Raw genomic sequence first — 19,750 nt, forward strand, 5'->3', positions numbered from 1 at the left:
GGAAGGATATTTAATCAAAATTACTTTTTTTGTTAAAACATGTTTTTACATTTTTATTTTTGTGTGTGTGTGTGTGTGTGTGGGGGGGGGGGGGGGGGGTTATAATGTTGGTTGATCCATTTTATAAGCACAATAAGGCACTTCAGAGTGTGGGATACTTGGGGCATATGGATATTAGAGTATATCCCACACCCTGTCGTGCTTACTTAAAACATTTTATATTAATTCTGCTATAAGATATATCTTTTATCACTATGTACTACATCATTCTGCTATGTTGTATCCAAACATCATAAAAACATAAGGGGACAGGGGGGAACAAAACACTAAGTGAATATAATTTGAAGCTACTTACTCTTGATTTGTGAAGCAGGGATCCAACTCCATAGGTGTTATTTATCCCAGGAAGCTGAGGCTGTTCCTCATATAGCATCGGCCCTGTGCTGTATCTAAAGCTACATTTCCATCTGAGCCAATAAACCAATCTGATCTTGTACCAAGATCAAACTGGTTGTGCCATGTGCAGTCTGCAATCCAATCTGCAACATTACACAGCAGTCAAAGATCACCTTTTTGTATGGTTTTGTGTATGCTGTTTATTAAATAGTTCACAAACCTCCAATATTTCACTTACAGTATAATATACTTACAACCATTGTGTTCAGCCTGCATATTTTCTTCTGCAGTTTTTCTAGATGTAAAACACACTGGTTGTTTATTAGTTAACTTCCCCTAGCACACTGTATTAAAACATAGTGAAATCATGGTAAAGCACAGATAAGCATGGTAAAACCAAGAGAGGCATGGTACTGCATATTATTAAGCATGGCTAAACATGGAAAGCTGTGGCCCCGTCAACTACCCCTGGCCTGACAGCAAGCAGCGGAGAAAGTCCTGAGTGAGATGCTGGAGGTGGGTTTCATTGGGATGTCAGACAGCCCATGGACTGCGCCTGTAGTCCTGATTCCAAAGAAAGATGGAGATTGGCAGTTCTGTATGGATTACCAGCGCTGAATGATGGTAGCCGCAAAGATTCCTAGCCCTTGCTCTGTTCATTGATGAGTCCCTGGACTTCGTGGCTGGCTCCTCATGGTTCAGCTTACTGGACTTAAACAGTGGTGACTGGCAAGTGGACCTCATCCCTGCAGCAGTTTAAAATCATGCTGTTCGGACTTTGCAATGCGCCTGCCACCTTTGAACAGCTAATGAAGAAGGCACTGAACGGAGTCCTTCCGCAACGCTGCCTGGCATACCAGCATACCTAGATGATCTGCTGGTGCACAGGCCAACTTTCAAGGAGGGTATGCACTCCCTGCATGAGGTGCTACAGCGGCTGGGTTGAAACTTCACCCAGACAAGTGCCACTTCAACTGGAAATCACCTTCATGTGAAACTGAAGAGGGACTGGGACATTCAGCTGTCGCTGATCTTGCTGGCTTGCTGCACTGCATCCAGGAGTCCACGAGCTGCAGCCCGGCGCTACTAATGCTTGGCTGGGAACTCCAGACCTCGGCTGAGCTACTGTTTGGTCGCTGGCTAGACATTGCTGAAGACACACCTGGCCTGGAATTACACTATGCGTTTGCAGGACTGGCTAGACAATGCACATTACTTTGCTTGTGGCCAGCGTCAACTCCACAAAACGCGGTATTGTGAGACTTGGGTGCGGGGGTGGCACTTTTGTGCCGGGGAGCCAGTGTGGGTTTACAGCCCCCATCTGCTGTCCCAAGCTAGACATCGCCTGTATAGGGCCCTGCTTGGTCCTGGAAAGAGTTGGGGAAGTGCTCTATTGGGTCCAGCTTCCACCCAGGGACTCCAAGGTATTAATACATAGGGACCGGCTCGCCCCACACTGATAACTTGGCGAATGGGGCTTGGGACCCAGCCTTGCCATTGCCCGGAACTTTAACATCGTGGACCGGATCCTTCAGCCAGCAGCGTGCCGGGGCCAACCCTGGTAGCACCATAACAGTGGACTCCCCAGCTGCTACCTCCTCATATCAGCCATGACGACACAGGCCTTGCCACCTCCGGGACTTTGTGGCCCTTTTTAGGGATGAGAAGGAATAAAGGTGGGGATGGTCATTGTGTAACAAAGAGCTGACACTGGGACTTTGTGTGTGCGTCTATGCTTGAACTGTTCTTGCACTGGTCTGCAGTTGTGCTTCCAGGGGCGCTTAACCTGCTGTAGACACTGTTCCCCTATACTGGAATATTGGTGCAACCTTGCACTAGTGTTGACTCCTACCAAGCGTGGGAAAGGGTCACCTGAGATTAATCATTGCACCTGGCAGGAGTCAGAGGGAGTGGGACTGATCACGGCCACTGATTGGCTAAAGGTAATTCATATTGTTACAATATTAAGGGATTGTGTGTTATAAAAGAGGCAGCAGGTCTGTATGATAACCTGCTGCTGGATAAATAGCCTGCTGTTTTGAGCTGTAGAGCTGTTTCGTGTACTTCCGTCTTCACTAAAATGCTACTATATACAGTGGCTCTCAAAAGTATTCACCACCCTTGGACTTTTCGACATTTTATTGTGTTACAACATGGAATCAAAATGGATTAGGAGTTTTTGCCACTGATCAACACAAAAAAGTCCATAATGTCAAAGTGAAAAATAAATCTACAAATCTACAAATTGTTCTAAATTAATTACAAATATAAAACAGAAAATAATTGATTGCATAAGTATTCACCCCCTTGAGTCAATATTTGGTAGAGGCACCTTTGGAAGCAATTACAGCCATGAGTTTATTTGGATAAGTGTCTATCAGCTTTGCACATCTGGTCACTGCAATTTCTGCCCATTCTTCTTTGCAAAATTGCTCAAGCTCCGTCAAGTTAGATGGGGACCTTTGGTGAACAGCAATTTTCAACTCTTTCCACATATTCTCAATTGGATTGAGGTCCGGGCTTTGACTGGGACACTCCAGGATATTGACCTTTTTTTATTTTTAAGCCACTCCAATGTGGCTTTGGCTGTATGTTTGGGGTCATTATCCTGCTGGAAGGTGAATCTTCTCCAAAGTCCCAGGTCTCTTGCAGACTTCAGCAGGTTTTGCTCTAGGATTTCTCTGTACTTTGCTGCATCCATTTTGCCCTCTATCTTCACGAGCTTTCAGGGCCCTGATGCAGCGAAGCATCCCCATGGCATGATGCTGCCACCCTCATGCTTCATGGTAGGGATGGTGTTCTCAGGCGTGGAAGACTGTAACTACTTTAGAGTTGCCATATGCCTCTTGGTGGTCTCCCTGAATAGTGCCCTTCTCACCCGGATACTCCGTTTTTGAGGATGGCCTGCTCTAGACAAATTCACAGTTGTGCCATATTCTCTCCATTTCTCAATAAAGGACTTTACTGTGCTCCGGGGGATATTCAGTGCCTTGGAAGTGTTCTTATATCCTACCCCTGATTGGTGCTTTTGAAGAACCTTATTCTGGATTTTCTTTGAATGTTCCTTCGTCTTCATGATGTAGTTTTTGTTAGGAAATGTACTAACCAACTGTGGGACCTCCCAGAGACAGGTGTATTTAACCTGAAATCATGTGAAACACCTTAATTGCACACAGATACACTCCATTCAACTAATTATGTGACTTCTAAAGACAATTGGTTGCACCAGAGCTTATTTAGGTGTGTCATAGCAAAGGGGGTGAATACTTATGCAATCAATTATTTTCTGTTTTCTTTTTGTAATAAATTTCGAACAATTTGTAGATTTTATTTTTCACTTTGATATTATGGACTTTTTTGTGTTGATCAGTGGCAAAACTCCTAATTAAAACCATTTTGATTCCATATTGTAACACAGTAAAATGTGGAAAAGTCCAAGGGGGTGAATTACTTTTGAGATCCACTTGTGTGTGTGTGTGTATATATATATATATATATATATATATATATATATATATATATATATATATATATATATATAAGGTGTTTCACACACACACACACACACACATATATATATATATATATATATATATATATATATATATATATATATATATATATATATATATATATATATATATATGTTATATATATTACGGAAAGTATCATCTTTGGTAGTGTTTTACGAAATGTCTCTATCTGACACTTGACACTGTAATGTAACTGACATCGTACTGTAGACGTGCTACATCTGAACGTTCCTCACCAAACAAAGAGGATAAATGACTTGCTCAGGGTCACACAGTGAGTCAGTCAGTGGCACAGGTGGGATCTGAACCAGTAACCTTCTGGTTAAAAGTCCTGGACTTTAACCACTGGACCACACTGTCTGTCATATATATGGATATGTATTTATGTGCATGTATGTTTGTATACACACACACACACACACACACACACACACACACACACACACACACACACACACACACACACACACACACAGTAGTCAAACGTTTACATACCCCAATGGAAATTTATAATTTCTAGAAATTTCTTGAAAACAAATAATTATAGAAACAATCATTTGTAGCAAAAGTTTTGCTTTTGTGGATGAGAGAAAAGTTACAAGAAATAGATTTCTACAAGTACATATTCTTATTTATTAAGGATGTTATTAAGGTTGTTTCATGTGTTTTGTTTTACAATGTAGAAAGAGAAAAAAAACAAAATCACTTTTGATATTTGTTTTTGTTTTGAGAGTAACTTAGGGAATGTACATAAACTGGACAGTCAAAACCTCTTTAGTTTTTGGTGACTAGTGTCATAAGGAAAGATGTTATCCTTCTGCACCTTTTAAATATAATGTTTTTAAAAGCATTATGCAGTACTGTATAGCATCACTTGTCTTTGGAATTACAGTATGTGTCAGTAGAATGGAATTGGCATTGCTGCTGTTAATAAAGAAGGCTGATTCTAATTATTTGTCAAACATGAGGGAGTGATGCAATGATTTCTATCACTTATATTATGACATGTCTCTGCATTGATGCTGCACAGAACGGTCTTGTGACTGCTTCACAATCAGCTAATAATAGTACAAGTAATATTGACACCGTGAGTCACAAAGCGGTCAGTAGATGGCACACGCGCATCACAGTTGCCGTTAGGCGCTTCTGAGTTAGGCATACTTGCAGTGCTGTATCTCCTCTTCTTTTCTCTTCATGGCATCAAGTGTTAATGCAATTGACCAATCAGTGGCAAGATGATGGGAGGTAATTTGGTAATTGTATTTTACCCAGCACAAGAAGCCAGTAAGAAAGGGTGCAATGGCAGAGAACGGGGACAACACATTTAGGAACACAGCGATGCTGGAGAGGGAGCATTCCTGCAAAACTGCAGCTTGCACGTATTGACAGCAGCAGAAGCAGTAGCAGCAGCAGCAGCCTGCACACAGTGGATTATAAACCGGCGTGCTTTTAGAGAGAGCAGCTGAGGGTGTCTGCAGTAAATGAGACGAGCGCTGGTGTTTTAAATGCATAGCTATGCTTTAGCTAAATAAATGGAACGGGTGCTCAGCTATTTTCTAGTTTTGAAGAGATATCTTAAGGAATATATACACAGCTGAGTTTTCCTTGAAGAAACACAAACACGGAACAAGTCACAGTCGGGAATCAACTTGTGACATTGCTCTGCTTTTTGATTTTGCTTGTTCGGGGTCTCACAATGCGACCGAAATGCTGAACATTATTTTCAGAAGAAAAGGGCCTAAGATTTTATTTTTTTATTTTTTTTTTTTTTTTTTTTGGGGGGGGGGGGGGGGGGGGGGGGGGGGGGGCCCTGTCGGACCCCCCAAGAATAACCAAAGTCGGTCTTTCCTTCTGGTGGTTTGAGAAGATAGAATACATGGAAGTAAAACTATGACCTGTAATTAAATTGTACAATATGCTTTTATGATTTGGAAAGGTGCTGTTGAGGGGAAGATCTGAAAATCGCTACTGTTTAAACGGGAACATTACTAATAAAAACATGGAATTCGATTTCTGTGAGAGGCGCTCGGATTTTTAAGCGAGGCATAAAATGAAGACGGAAAACACTGTCACAGATTTGTATGACGCTTGCATTTTCTGCTGCCTTTTCTTCCAAAGAATATAAACATATTGGGTACAGTAAAAGGTAAAAGAAGGACATTCTGTTCCGCACTGGGTTGTGATTGGAAATTTAATCAGATTCCTCTGGGTAGGAGTCTACAAAGTTACTTCTTAAGAAAGCAAACCTTACCAATATATTTTTTTTTGGGGGGGGGGGGGGCATCAGACATTCAGCATTGGACTATAAATGGCATTGGAAAAAAATACTAAACATTGGATTTGGTTGGTGTGAAATATGGTAGAAACCTAAAACAAATTATTTTCAAGGATGTTTCCAAACTAAAGCATACACATATTGCTGGAAACAAACCAGACTGAAAACCGAATAAAGAAGGAGCAGCGGGGTGACCAGCTTAAAAAAAAATATAGGTTTATTGTACATTTGTGCTCAAAGGGAAATAAAAACAACACAAACCAAAATAAACATAGTATAAAAACTTGTGTGGGTTGCGCTCATCTGGGTAGGACAGAGTGTATGTGGCAGATGCTTGTTTGGATCTGGTGAAATTGATTCGAAAATTGCAGGTGGATTTTCGTTGCAATTGTCAGGGGTGTTGTGAAGTGGACACCACGGATTTCTGTTCATGACTCGTTGTGGAATCTACAAGGGGAAGAAGGTGAGTTGATGTATTTAATTAATTCATCCATCAATGTACCTCTTTATTAAGTTAATGCCCGAGTACGGTATTAAATTATAATCGTCCAGTACATTTAGTCGCACCTAAATATATTATATATATATATATATATATCATATAGATATTATAATATATATATATTATATATATATATATTATAGTAAAACAAATATCAGATCAAAAATCTTTTCACCTGCTATGTTGACGTCAAAAGAGGATCTACGTAAAACTTTATAGTCTATGTTTTTAGAAAAGTGAGATACAACTGCAGTTTTCTCCTATGCTGCATTAAATAGGTTAATAATGAACGGGCTTTACAACAAGAACTTGTCGAGTTAATACGCAATATACGAGTACGTATATAATATCAGTACGTATAATATATCAGTAAGTATGTGTGTAGTTTTCAGTGCCGCATGGATCTTTTGAACAAATTACAAATTGTGGGCGGCGGGCGGTTGTATTTCATCGGTCCAATTTTTTTTAAATTCTTTTTTTGGTTGGTGGCCGGACCTGCTCGCCTATTTGGAAAATTCCAGCGCTTCCCAGCATAAACCTCATTTAATTGTTTAAACTAGTGTGGGGTGCTTTTGCCATTTACTATAATATACCTAACTGGATTTGTAATTATGTTTATGCCTTGGTTGGTCTGGAGAAGTAAACTCGCTATGCTCTGCTTCCTCGGTGTGGCAGTTGTAAAATGTCTCAAATGGGTAAATGTCTGGTTGAATTTTGGTAACATAAGGGACACTCCTGACTAACTAACGTACATTTCAAATTCTAACACACGTCGTTTAAATACTTGGGCCCAACGTTATGCAGTAAAATCGATGTTCTACCTGGCGTGCTTCTGTAAGAAGAAGAAAAAAAAAGTCAGCAAGATGTATTACAGCAGAGGCAGCTGTCCAAGCACAACAGCACTTTTACATGTTGTTAATTTAATCGCAGTAGTGTGATTCTATACTGTCCTTCTAATGCAAGAAACCCCCAGTATATAAACGTACATCAGATTATTGAATCCTGTACTTTAGTTCTAAAGGTTCGTCGCGGTTTGCACAATTTTGCATTAGCTCTGTACAGTAGTTGGTTGTCTTCAGAACCTCTAGCAATATCCCTGGCGTTCTATACCAGTGGTGCTAGCACAGACGCCCTGGCACCGAACCGGGGATTAAAATGTTCAAAAACACACTGTGGAATCAACAGAAAGGAGTGACAGACAGTTAACAGCTTGTGGGTCACACAAGGGCCTTGGCATTTTACAATATTAATACATAAATAAATAAATACATTTTTTGTATTGTATTATATTACTAATGGTGGTGTTGGGGGGAGGGGGTCACTACATGATAGACATTCATAACCAACGTGTGCTTCAGCAAGCGGAACTGGCCACGGGACTAAGGTGCTGATATTGAACGCGTTTTACAGTATTGGGATCTTCATCATCACCATTAAGGTTCCAGGGTTTTTTGCCCCTCCGATACAAACACTGATCATCTGTCACGTTTCTCCCATTGTAAATTCAGTAGTGTAAAGATGAATAGAAAAGCACACCGATAATATATACCCTTCTGTTTAGTAATTTATAATAGAATGGTTGAGTACTTCCATCTCGCCATTAACGAATCTACCTCAATAATGTTAATATTAATAGATTTCACCATACACTATGTCACGACTCTGTCGCACGTGTAGGTATATAATATTACTTGTGTAAACTGAAAATGCATACCAACGCTTTTGTTATTATTATTATTATATATAATAATATAATAATTAATAATAATAATATATAATAATAATATAATAACTTGTACGTCTCTGCACTCGTCTCGACCCCCCCCCCCCCCACCCCCCACCCCCCACCAAAAAAACAAACAAACAAACTGTTGTTTGTTTGTTTTTTGCATCCACAACTTATTCATCTTTGTTTAATTCCTACATTGTTTTTTTTTTTTCATTTTACCTTTGTTTTAAATATTGGCACAGGCCTAATACGCAGACGTTTACTTCTGAGCTATGAAAGCATAAGGAGTTTACAGTATGTCTGGTAGGAAGACAGGCAGCAAGCTGTAAAACATACAATATACCCGCTCACATTCTGTACAGGTACAGATAACAAACACAAGGCATATTTGATGGATACAGTGCAATCACAAAACAGAATCAAGTGACAAAATAAGATGTATTTAAAAGCATTTGAAATGGTTTGCCCGTATACTCTTTTGGAGGATAAGAGTCAGAGCACAGATAGTTATTATTTGAAACTGTATTTTTCTATGTGTGGGTGTGTGGGACAGGGCCATAATACCACAAGTGACACACTGATGAAGCAGAACATTTTTGCTGTTCATTCATTTTCCCATCAAATATTATTTTGTTATGACTGCTATATTTGAATACAAAGTAAACTTACTGGGTAATTTCAGTGTATTTAAATTACAAAACACACACATAATATATATATATATATATATATATATATATATATATATATATATATATATATATATATATATATATATATATATATATATAACACTGGCAAAAGGTGACCCACCCACTGGTTGGCCAGAGTACATTTTTAAATAAGTCTTAAAAAGCAGGTGGATATTTGTATTCAATAAAAGCTAAAAACAATGTATATGCTGTATTGCAGTATCACAGGAATGTGCAAAACATGCTGTTCAGCTGTTAATTGATATGTCACATATAAAGTTATTTGTGATATAGTAATGTGTTTAAACTCTTGTCAAACACAACCGTAGTCATTATGCGTTTTGTGTATAAGCGTGTGGTTGCTGACCTGGAAATGTGCACAGAGCTGAAAGTTTTTTTTTTAGTGTATCGGTGTTATGAGTTAAACCACAAGTGGTGAATCACAGCTGCGGCTGCAGAGTAGAGTACATCTCTATCATTGGTTTTTGCATCAGGACATACTGCCCATCTTGAACCAGTGTGGAATCAATCATTCGCTGTGTTTCTTCTAAAGTATCCCAGTAGTGGCCTCTCTCACTACATTGTGTTCACTCTGCCACCAAACAAATTAAGGAGATTATATTCAGCACAATTCTATGTATAATACAAAACATTACATAGTAAATGTAATATTCAAATTGAAAAAAAGTGTATTTTAATGTTACCCAAAGCAGAGATAAACAACTGATTTAAATGCAGCAAGCTGTCATGTTGAAAGAAGAGTCATTGCTCAATATATGTAGAAATCCAGAACGCAGACTGAACCAGGTCTTGTTAAATTAAACACGTATGCAAATGGCTAAGTGGGAGCATTTGTGTCGATACTTTACCGCGTATAGACGCGAAACATTGAAACTTAAATGCTCTTAGACGAGCTTTCTACAACGAAATGTATATTTTTGTGTAAACGAAAGTCTCCTTTACATTTCATTTAAAAAAAAAAAAAAAAAAAAAAAATATATATATATATATATATATATATATATATATATATAATATATATATATATATAACACACAGAAAAGGGTAATTTATGCAAAAGACACAGATCTTTCACATATTCTCCCACTGAAAAAGATACAGATCTTTCACATATTTGCCACTAGAATTGCAAAGTAAATGATTCAAGTTGCTGTGAAAATTGAGCAAAACTGAAATCTTGATAATGTATTGTTGCTCCTGATGTCAGACATGAATGTTGTAAGCTTTTATAGTGTCAGTTAATCACAGAAAATACAGCAGATCTAGTTTGAAAGAAAATAAGGTAAGTTGACATGATGGGCTTAGTTTGTGAAGGGCTTTAGTCTAAGTGTTATTTGCACAATTTATTATGAAGAAAAAACTGAACTGTTAATGTTAAAGTAAGCAGTTGAATACTATTTAAAAACTAGTCATTTGATAAATCATCAGTTTCATTAACATTTCTCATATTTTCACATGTATTTTGTTCTGTAAAGCACAGCTTTATAGTGATGCAAAACTTTGTTATGCAACAGGGTTGGGTATGAAAATATTTTACTATTTACAAAATAGCAGTTTTAAAATAAAAATAGCATTTTCTATTTTTATTTTAAATAGAATTATTAACTATTTTATAAATATATTTATTTACTTGTGTTCTGCTGTACCTGGGTTAATAAATGAGACACTACTCACATTTTCAGGTCGATCATATGGTAAAATAAAAATATAAATGTGTATATACCCAAACCAGTACATGGTGTCAACTGTTTTGAAAATAATTCTATTTCTAATCCGTATTTATTGTTTCCTATTTAAAATACATTTCTGGCAACCAGTTTTCTAATTATATTTTAAATAGATTTGTGGACCACTAGTATCAGTTTTCTGTTTTAAATAGTTTGTTTGACTATTTTGCCCATTCCTGTTATGCGATCCGTGAATTTACAGATGACACATACCTAGCAGCAAATAGCTTGCAAAGATTGCATGGTAACAATAGAAGCAGCATTTCGAGATCTTTTTTCCTCTGCTCTGAACGGGCTGTGTTGGAGTTACAACAGGAACAACACTCACGGCTATGTCCTGGCAGTCGACCAAACAGCATACATGTCAAGATAAATGTATACAGCAAATCTAACTTTGAGCATTCGCTGAAAGCACTGAGCACACAAACCCCTGCCAAACAGACGATAGTCCCACTCATGAACAATGCAATAATACATGATCCGTGCTGGTACAGAGGAGGATCTTGTTTCGGACCTGCATCTGTAGTATTTGGTAATGTCTTTTAAGTGCCATGTCGCAATTAACACACCGTGGACATATTTTTCAGAGAATGTCCTGAAGTCTTTAAAGTGGGTCTAAATAATAAAATAAACTTGCTTCCTGTCACCCACTGCTTCTTATCACATTGACATGTCCTGGCCAGACTACAATGGGAGTCAGTGGGGGCAGGGTTAGCTCACACTGACATATCCTGGCCAGACTGCAATGAGAGTCAATGGGGGCAGGGCTAGCTCCTATGGTTATTATCCCACTCCCAATCACATTTATCAGTCATACAAGTGATTTCCACCCCACTTGATATATCTTTGGGGAAAAAGCATCAGATTACAAGGCTTACATTCAACTTTTCTAGAACAGTTTCATTAATATCAAACTACACCCAAAACAGACATTAATATAACATCCTTTCGGCAAGTTTAGGTTTTGTGAACATGATGGAATTTAGATCAATTTTATAATTACAGACCATATAAAACTCCCACACTAAAACCAATTCACAACTTATTTCAGTTGTGTATTTCTAGGTTTGTATCAGGAAAAAGAATATACAGTACACACATAAACCGAGTCTCCTACAAATGATTTCTAATGAACATTGTAAAATCATTTGATTTCCTCGAATTTGATTTAGGCCAGTGTTTAATTGGATGTGTATTAATGATCCAACTCATCTTTCCCATGTACACATTGGGAGGGATGCCATTCTCACACTGACATTTCTTTAAGTACTTAGTGCTGCACACAAGGGGGTGGTAGCACAGTAATAATCATCACATTTCAAACACATAATACTGAAGTCATTTCTTGGGTATATAGTGATATTGAGACTGTTGTTTTTTTTTGTTCAGAAAGAATAGATAGTGTTTTATTGCTAGATTTTATTTGAAGATATTTTATTTGAAGTTTTGTCTACCAGAAATTATTTGTGTTATGAGTGAAATATGAATTATTTGTATTTAACAATTTTAGCCCCGGCTAGCCCCCTATGATATGTTACTGCAACATTTGATAGTGACAAAAACATCATCAACATAAATCGTAACAATACATCCATTTAGCTGCAGTAGCAAAGTTCAACAGGTACATTGTGAAAATAGGTAGGACTTCAACTTGATATATGTTCTTCAATGGATATTTTATCGTCTATAGAGAACAAATGGCCCTTCTAGTTTTTCTGCTTTGGTAGCAACTAACAGTACTGCACTTGCTTTTTTAATTATGTTGTATGTTTTTGATATTGATATTTTTGATATTATTTGTTCAAGGATACTTAGCTGTTGTCTTGCATGGGAGAGAAATGGCAAAACATGTCCCTGTCTTGGTCTTTTGCATTTGAAAACAGAAAGCAATCTGGGGAGGCACTACACTTGTGAGACAACTAGCTCATTAACATCTTTTGCACATACAGTATATGGTAAAAGGAGACAATTAGCAATACAGGGAACCAAACATATTTATTAAGCTCTGAGTGGGATACAAGGACCAACAAATGCCCCAGCCCGAGTCATTCTGCATGTGTTTATCTGTCCCTATTTTTGTCGGAGGGTTTTGTATTTTTTCACTATAAATAGATTTTTTTAGATTAGGGAGATTCTAGTTCATGGTGCTAAAATGGTGGCTTTACTGAAACGTACTGAAACTCTAAAGAACACCTTACTCCTGCAGTTACAAAAGTCTTTGTTCAACTTGTTTCTGATACAAGCTTGTGTACAAATACTTCACTTCTTTGCAGTCAAGGTAGAGCTGTATACCCTTTAATAAACATATGCTTGAGTGCAATGTTTGCTTACATTTTCTAAATGAAATGAGATAACTTCCAATCAATTAGAACTTGAAAACAACAACTACGTGTCAGAGTTCTTCAAGTAACATTTTCAGTTGGTAACGTCAAGTTTTAAAACATTTCCAGATCTTTAGTTTACTTATAACAAATTGGCGCACCCAGACTCGCTTTGATTTCAGAGGAGGTGATGAGCCCCTGTGCACGGTCATGGGATTTTGCTCAGCCAATCACAACATTTCATTTACCCAAGCCATTTTATATTCATTTTAATACCGGTAGCTATTTTAAGCAACAAAACAGAAGTATCTATCTCTTTTCAACCAAATTAAAATGGTACTCAACAAAAATGGTAGTGAAATAATGAACTATAACAAAGTCGCTGACACTACCCAAAATTATAATTACAAAACAATTACGTTACTGTAAGTAAAAGTGGAATGTAAAGATTATATTATTGCTAATATGAATTTTTAAGACAGGAGAAAATGCAAGCCCTGCGAGAAATAAACCTGCACAGCTGATATATTCATATACTGAGCCTATGAAACAAGTGAATGCAGGCAATCCAGTCAGCACCGGAATAGAATGAGCAAGTGGCAGATTTAAATGACTTCAGTTGAATAATAGAATGTTCAGTATTGATTTAGAATAGACTGAACACAAATATGAACATGATGAGTTGTACATTTGAATTATAATCAATCTATTTAAGATTTTGAGTTTGAGCTTTGTAAATCTGACACCTATTAATTCAGTTAGTGTGTTGAGCTTTCTCAGTTTGGCATATATTAATTCAATTCAAGTGTTGAGCTTTATTGTTGCTGTTTGATGCACTGGCTTGCACAATTTAATTTATGTTACTTTTACCTGTCATGAACCAGTAGATCTTGCACCTCATTACAGATCTCAAATATTCAGCAGACATCTGTCTCGGTCTTTTCCCTCTATACTGTAGATTCATGGTAGTTACTCCGCATAAGTTAGAATAAAGAGGTACCACGACTAGAGCTAGGAGTTTGTCACAGAACATTTGGACGTAAATCACAAGAGCAGTCATGGTCAATGTGCTCAAAATCATGGAGAAAATGACAAAGGGAGAATAAAGTCACAGGAATAGTTTTCTTTTTTTTTTTAACTGCCTTTAATAAAAGTGTATTGTGGCGCCTGGTGCGCACAGGTTCAGCGAAGGACGACACGAGCAATTGTGATTTAAATTTTTTGCTTTTTTATTTAATGTGCAACGATGACTACTAACTAACAGTAGATTTTATAAATGCTGAACTAAGCAGAGAATAAAGACGCAAACGGGAAAGGGTAAGCAGACGAGTAGCGTAACACACTTTGGGGGCGAGAAATACACAAGGATAACACAAAGAGGGTGTAGGGAGGACAAGAGATAGGTACATTAAATTAAGTGCAACCATACAACAATTGTGAGGGTCCCCAAGCGGTGGCATCCCCCGGTTCGCGAGCCTCTTCGTGTGTCAGGTAACCTCAGACGGTGCCCCTCTCCCCACGCGGAGTCTGATGGCGACATGGCATCGTTTGTCGACCAGTGGACTCTAGGGGGCGTGCTCTGTACCACCTCCCCTTTTGTTTTGAACATTTAATTTGCAGACTTTTTGACCGGTTTTCGTTGAATTAGTTAAATGCCTAACTATTTAGCATCTTCTATTAAGAGGATGCTAATTTGTATTTTTTTCTCCAGCCGTCGTAAATGACGGCTGGAGGTGACGTTTGCCTATTTAGGCATTTAAATAGGACGGTGCCCCTCTCGTATGTCGGGTCACCTCAAAGACGGTGGCCCCCCTCCTGTTTGTCGTGTCTATCGATCAAGTAAATGTTGGGCCTTGAAGAGGCGGAACCCCTCTCTTCATGTGTATATGTCTACTAACTCTGTCAATAAACACTATCAGGGGCCATAGCTCCACCCCATGAAATAAACAAGTGGAACAATAATTTTTATTAAAAAGAGAAAAACATTCAATGTATGTTCCGTAGGGAATGCTGGCAGTTAGTATTGTACACACACACACACACAGACACGGTATTTATGAACACTTAACATAACTTTCAAGAAGTATTTAATGGAAGAGCTTAGTTTTTCTTCTCCAAAAAAAAAAAAACAGGACAGCAAAAATCCAATTATAAAAAGACGACTTGCAGTCTATCTCTCTGTGAAAATAAAAAGTTCGAAAACAATGCCTCTGTGCTCACTGATTGGATCTGTTGTGGTACAAGTTCATTGTTTTTTGTATTTCTTTTCACATTTTATTCTGGTACAGCACGTTGTATGTTGTAGGTAGAGAGAAAATTTCCTCATTTTTGCCAGTGTCAAGGGCTGCAACGGTTCCTGAGCAAAGTATGGTGTCGAAGCTAGTTCAAAATATGTAATTATTTATTCGAATTAATAAACGACAAACACTATTTAAAAAAAAAATGAAAAATAATGTTAATAAGATAAACACTTTCCAATAAAATCACATACAAATGGAACACAATTTACTGACATCCCGGCAAGTCATGCACATCAGCAAAAATCGCGGACAGTAGCAAAAGTCACGGAATCCGTGACACTCGCAACCACCGTGACTAAATCCCACCCTAAACATGACTCCTGATACAGAGCTAATCTCTATGGGGAGTCGTGTATTGCCACAGCTATCCCAGTAGCTCTTTTTGATTCTTGTAGTTACTATTTAATACTGAAATACAAATGGAGGGCCAATTTGGCCCCAGTTGTGTTGTTTAACTTATACACTTTTACATTACATCATTACAAGGCTGATCACTTTTTGTGTATAACTTGGCCATTTCTGTACATGTGAAATGATTTGGACCGACCGATACGACAGCCATGTCAGAGTAATGATGACATCATTGTGATAAGTATAGTATCACATTGCTGGAGGGATGGTGATTCATTGCAGTGGGAGTGAGTGCTGTTTTGGTGCTTTTTAGTTCCCCCGAAGAATCCCCCAGTACAAAGCAATGACCTACAATAGAAACAGTGGGGCAAATTTTGGAAAGGAGTTTCATTTTCAGTGGAAATGGCAGAATTCAATGATTTTTTTCACCTGTTAATCCGTTAAATCGAAACCTGTCTCAAAACAGCGGAAAAAAAAAACACGAGTCAAAATGCAAACATATATATATATTTTCTTAATACTTCTGTATAAACACTGTTAAAAAAAAATAATTGTGAAACCGCAGGACAATGCAACAGTGTAATCTTAACAGAATGTCTGTAATAAATGTAAATTATCATTAAACATATATAATATACTGGCAAATGTACTGACATTTACCAGTACAGATGTTTGTGTGCATATACAAATGATCATTTGATCAGCCGTTCAGTACTCTGGCAGGCAGGAGTAATATCACGATCCACTTTAACAATTACAATAAAGTTACACTATTAAAGGGTACAAATACATCAGGATGCAATATCTGTCAATGGGTATAAATGATCCAGGTCAATAACTGCAATATTTAAAACTAAAAGTGTAATGCACCCATAACCAAAAAGTAAAGTTTTACCTTATTCACAAAATAAAATATATGTCGGAAGACTGTATACACATATATACATTTCGCATTTGTGATGATACGAGCATCCCAAACATGTATTTATAGGCACACCCTGTTCAGTTACTTTATAAAAACATGCATATTAAAATGATTTCAATGAATTCCTGACTCTTTCTCTCTCTCTCTCTCTGCCTTTGTCTCAAACGCTTACCAATTTCAAATGGTAGTGTTTTTCTATACCGTGTATGGGCTACATAGTTTTGTTTAAAGATACATTACTCCAGTTTAATATTAGAAAGCCGACTGTGTTACTGTCCCAGCTTTTGTACATTCACTGAAGAGTGAAAATCTTATGCTTAAAATCCTATGATAGAGTGGGATATGTGGAAAAGGTTTACGTTTGTTAATAGTTACTGATTCACTGCACTAAAAGTCAACAAAAATATACTCGTCAGCTCTAAATTTAATATTCATGGTTGGTGAAAATTATTTGAATACTATCATGTAGGCACTTTTTTACCTGTTTAGTTTGAAAGACTGTGTAAAAAAGTTTTTTTTATATGAAGCTTAATTTATTGGAAGTGTACCCAAACTGGAACGGCAACATTGTTTTGTATATAATTGAGCATTATGCTGCTTTAATTTAAAGATGTGATTAACCTTCATATCTAAGAGTTGTATTTCTTTACCAGTCTCTTTTCAGGGATCAGGTCATTTTTTGTTATTAATGCAAAGAAATAAATAAGCAATACCGCACTCCCTTAGATTCCCTCCCATATTGCCACAGTATTGAACATCAATATTACTTTTTAAAAGGTGTACAGAATGTGCAAGCCTAGATCGACATGTTAAAGGATGTAGCTTGTAATAAGGCATTCAGCTCCCCCACTAAAAAATGTTACAGCACCGCTGCTTCCAAATTGCAAAACATTTATTCTTTGCCTAAAATTCTGCAGTCTATAAACTCTCCCCTTCTTGGATTTGCTTGTGTTTCCTCATTGATAATATTAGCTGCTACTAACATAGGACTCACATTGAAAGTCAGGCTGACTCGATCTGATGAGCTGTAACTCGTTTTATACTGTCAGATATACATATTGACCATTCTGAAGCAGGTGGAAAGCAAACTGGTGGAAGCTTAAAGTATTCACCACTTTGGTCTATGGAAAATAGACACAGATTCTTAGATTATTATATATTCCGCCAAAAACAAAGTGTCCGAATAAACAATGAACCAAACTAGCAGATAGAGTCCTGTCATGATTTTTGCATTTAGAAAATACTAATAATATCGGTGGGAAAAACAGAGGTGGAGAAAAAAACAGTTGAAATAATGGCGGCTAGCAGATGTCCTTTGAAAATAACCCCCAGTAAGTAAGTCTGGTTCATTTGCTGTGTGTATGGTATTAGAAAGCTGAAGAATGAAAGGTGAGGGATGAAGCTAATGAAAGGTGAAGGATGATGATACAGACTACTGTACACAGCATAGTTCTGGCAGGGTCTATGAGAGCATTCCCTCACAGCTGAGAGAGAGAGAAAGAGAGAAAGAGAGAGAGAATCTCTATATTATATCCAAAAAATACATCTAGCCACAAAACAACAATTTCAAAGCAATAGCAACACTATCACGGTCCATGCAGATCGCTTCTAAAGTTTTTTTGACCTTTATAGGAACACAATGAGCTCCCCCTCCTCGCTCACGTCGCACACATAGCTCAAGTTTGTGGCTATAATTCTGTGCAGCACTCTCCACTGCAGGTCTTCAGAGCGCTTGGGCAGGGGTAGTTTATATAAAACAGACAGGGGATTCATCGTCAGAAACACTAAGGTCCTTCAGCTGATTATAATGACGTTTTTTAATGCACATTTCATACAGCTGCTTTTTCTCTGCCGTATGGAAAGCCACCTCTGCCACTTTATTCAACAGCAGTATTTAGCCAGGTGATTTCTCCTCCTCTGGCACTGAGGGGCAGACCAGCACTGTGTGGAACAGGGGCTCCTGCTCTGGAACCAAGCGCTCTGATAAAAGACTAGTCAAGATTGGGACATAGCTGGAATAAGAGAGGCCTGTATATCACTCAGGATCTTTTTTACAAACCGCACTGATTTGATCTGTAGTGATGTAGCTAATTCCCTACTGGCTTTCCATTTAAACAGACTAAAATCAATCAGCTGACCTAGCTTAGTAAAACCTGCTTTATAAAACAGTGGACATATGTGCAGAATTAAAACTTTCACATTTAAAAATGAGATTAAAAAACAGAAGCTCTTCAAAAATCAATTTAGTGCACAGCGACTGTTCTGATCTAGTGTTTTGTAAAATCCTCCATGTATTAAGCAGGTTTTTATAAAAACTAACCAGCCCGCTATCATTAAGCTGTTCAGGGGGTATTAAAAACAGGTGCTTGTCGAGCCCCATCCCTCCCGTTCTGTGCAGGAGTGAGTGAGCCAGGCCTCTCCAGCTCAGCTCTGGGCATAAAGCAGCTTCTGGGCAGCCTGTAGTCTGAACACTGCCACTCTGCTGGGGATATCAGTCAGCCCCTGCCCCCCCTCCTCATGGGGGAGGTACAGGACAGCTGACAGCCAGTGATGCCCACTCCAGAAAAACTGGACCAGACGCTTCTGAATCTCATTTAACAGACCCAGGGAGGGTCCAGACACACCAACCTATGCCAGAGCATAGATGCCACCAGATTGTTAATAACGAGGACCCTCCCCCTAAATGAGAGTCGTGAAAGGAGCCACTGCCAGCTCTGCAGCCTCCCTTTCACTTTATCCAGCAATCCCTTCCAGTTCTGTTGTATGAACGCTTCTTTCCCAAAAAACACTCCCAATATCTTAACCTCACTGTTTTCCCAGGTCAGCGCTGGAGGCAGTGATGGGGGAGTTACTCCCTCCCAGCTACCAGACAGAAAAGCTGCACTTTTTGCCCAGTTGACCCAAGCTGAAGTGGCCTTTTCATAATTCTTAATGCAGGATTCCAGCACAGTGACATCCCTGTCATTAGTAATGAAAAC

The 19,750-nt window shown here is 38.1% G+C and overlaps 1 protein-coding gene across 3 annotated transcripts in view; it reads left to right on the plus strand.

Annotated features, from left to right (window-relative positions):
• The window catches only part of LOC121294858 (leucine-rich repeat-containing protein 4C), a 628,604-nt gene that overhangs the window by 528,863 nt on the left and 79,991 nt on the right, over positions 1-19,750 (plus strand). The window contains exon 1 of one of the 3 annotated variants that reach the window (XM_041219002.1): positions 5,777-6,667. The exons of the other annotated variants lie outside the window; for them this stretch is intronic. The gene's annotated coding sequence lies outside the window, so the exon portion shown is untranslated. Of the gene's footprint in view, positions 1-5,776; positions 6,668-19,750 lie in introns of those variants that run through there. 3 annotated transcript variants of the gene reach the window in all.

The sequence above is a fragment of the Polyodon spathula genome, chromosome 19 (assembly GCF_017654505.1).
Source record: "Polyodon spathula isolate WHYD16114869_AA chromosome 19, ASM1765450v1, whole genome shotgun sequence".
Taxonomy (NCBI): Eukaryota; Metazoa; Chordata; class Actinopteri; order Acipenseriformes; family Polyodontidae; genus Polyodon; species Polyodon spathula.